Source organism: Montipora capricornis, chromosome 5 (assembly GCF_036669925.1).
Source record: "Montipora capricornis isolate CH-2021 chromosome 5, ASM3666992v2, whole genome shotgun sequence".
NCBI lineage: Eukaryota > Metazoa > Cnidaria > Anthozoa > Scleractinia > Acroporidae > Montipora > Montipora capricornis.
Genome location: NC_090887.1, coordinates 13,952,928 through 13,955,427, shown reverse-complemented (window position 1 = coordinate 13,955,427; position 2,500 = coordinate 13,952,928). Strand labels below are relative to the sequence as shown.

The 2,500-nt window shown below is 36.9% G+C and overlaps 1 protein-coding gene and 1 long non-coding RNA gene across 2 annotated transcripts in view; one reads left to right on the top strand and one right to left on the bottom strand.

Moving 5' to 3' along the window:
* The window catches only part of LOC138049585 (atrial natriuretic peptide receptor 1-like), a 53,784-nt gene that overhangs the window by 37,421 nt on the left and 13,863 nt on the right, over positions 1-2,500 (bottom strand). The window lies entirely within an intron of this gene.
* Positions 258-2,500, top strand: part of LOC138049586 (uncharacterized) — a 3,115-nt gene continuing 872 nt past the window's right edge. The window contains exons 1-4 of the long non-coding RNA XR_011132410.1: positions 258-830; positions 1,250-1,330; positions 1,416-1,502; positions 2,308-2,500. The exon at positions 2,308-2,500 is cut by the window's right edge and continues 872 nt beyond it. This is a non-coding gene — a long non-coding RNA (uncharacterized lncRNA). The remainder of the gene's footprint in view (positions 831-1,249; positions 1,331-1,415; positions 1,503-2,307) is intronic.

Sequence of the window (2,500 nt, the reverse complement as noted above, 5' to 3'; positions counted from 1 at the left end):
TGTGCTCGACTTCAGAGCGAATGGTCCGGGTTCGGGTCCTGGCAGGGGACATTAGAGATTTTTAGATCCGAGAACCAGGACCAGGACCTGGCGTGCGTTTCTCAAAAGCCCCGAAAACTTTTCGGGCCCGTAAAGTTTTCGGGGAGTTTTTCGGGCGTGTTTTTCGGGTAGCGAAAAGTGTTTCTCAAAACACCCGAACGTAGCCCGATGTTTTCGGGTAGGTTTTTTCGGGAATAACCTTCTGCGTCTGCGTGGACAGGTGGTTCGAGAATCAAGATCGATTTGTTGGAGGGACAAGTGGAACAGTGGCATTGATGCCCTCTTTCCATTGTTTTTTATTGTTCACCTGTTAAATAACTCTAGTTTGTGGTTAGTTTATACAATACTGGAAATTCCATAATACAAGCTTGTCTTGAGTGTGACGGCAATCTTGAAATCGAAGTATCTTGCAACGTTGACCCGCCGTTGATACATGGTTTGAGCACATTTTTCTTGTCTTTCGAGAATTTATCTATATCACTTGCATTTGCTATTCAAACCTGATAATGTACGTCAAAATGCACCAAGTCGTACGTTTGCGATGAGGTTTCTTTAACCTTATAACATATATAAATGTTTAGTTTTTTTCAACGAAAGGTTGCAGTGAGTGCGGGCAGGTAAGGTATCGAAGCGGACAGGTAGGCTAGTTTGATCTTGTTTTGTCACTCTTGTGGTCACGTTTCATACATACATACATACATACATACATAGTTTATTTGATAACGCAGGTTACAGAATGCGCAAGACTGAAGTCCTGATGTGGACCTGCCTATCTACTATTTAAGACAAAAGTATGTACATGTGAATAAATAGAAAAACAACCGAAATAAATAATTACTGCTAAGTCATTGTTGACTTTAACATGGAGTGCTAATCAAGAAAAATGAAAGTGGATTAACTTAAGCTTAAGCTTACAGTGAATGAAATAGAGGCCTTTGCAGTCTCCCAACATGGATTGATTTTAACTGCGGAGTAGGCTGCTGTGCTACAAGTAAGTTCTCTGTCTATATTTTTTTATTTAAATAAAGATGTTTACCTTGCTATTAAATTGTTGATGAGAGAGTTTATTAACGCAATGAAAATCATTTTCTTTCTTTATTGGTTTGCTTTTAGGGAAATGTAGGGTATTGAATAATAATAATAATAATAATAATAATAATAATAGTAATAATAATAATGTCGCTGTCTGATTTAATTTTATGTGTCTCAGGATATTGATGAAGCGGTGGAGGTTTCCATAAACCCCATTAGAAAAGGCAAAAAGAGGACCCTTGCAGATGCACAGCTGGAGGTAGTGATTTTACATGACAAGAAAAAAACTAATGATTCTGAATATGCTTGTAGTAGTCAAATCTGTTTATTTCAAACTGTTCCAGTACTTTGAGGTTGCAACCAGCTATTACAAACTGAAGATGGAGAAAGTGAACTTGAAATGGAGCTTCTCATGAAAAAGCAAAAAGAGGGTAGGTATAATAATAATATTTAACAAATTACTTTTTACCTCAATTGCTTTTAGTCTTGCAGTCTGATTGGTTAACTTGCCATTGTTGCTAAGAGTCTAGACAAAAACCAATATTTGATTTGATTGAGTTAACATTGTTAGTGTCCCACTTAATGCTCTTGTGGTAAATCCATTGACACTTAAATAAAGTTGTTATTGTCATTATTACAAAGCAGCTTGTGTCATGCTCACATCGAAGTGTCACGCAATTGTTATAGCCAGTCAGGAATGTTCATTGTGGCACATGGACCAATCAGACTGTGTATTGGTTGTGCTCATTTGTTGTAAGGATATGCCTGCAAATGACCTGAATTAACACTGAGTGTGATTACAATCTGAAAGAGTCCTCAAACATAGGCCTCCACATTCGTGGTACTGTGCCCCATATTTTAATTTCATTCGTCTGTCATGTGTGCTCTGAAGTGATGGCGTATTGTTAATATTAACTCGTAATCAGATATAAATATTTCCTTTAAATTCTTCCATTGATGTTGGAAAGGTGATTTATTCTCTGGCCAAGCTACACAAAACGTACACTGGGACATACACTGAATGAACACAACGACTCGACACAACATTAATTTTATTTGAACATTCCTTCAGTACTTTGAGGTGGCAACCAGTTACTATAGCATGAAGAGAGAAATTGAGTCTCTGATTGAAAAGAAAAAATAGCCTAATCATTGTGAGTTAATCATCATGTTTTCCTGATAATTTCCAGCTGTTTTTGTGATATTTTCTACTTTTTTTTCTACTTTTCTCCTCAGAATAATTCAGCGTTTGGTGAAGGATGTATGGCCTTTGAACTTGTGCAGCTCATATGCAGTGCAATATATTCTTTTATAAAATAATTAGGATAGTACGTGCACTCTCATTGGTCAAGAGCTGTGTTTAGATGAGAGTATGTAAACATGGCTGTCTCAAGTATTTTTGCAACTGGTTGTACTTAGCTGTTTTGCT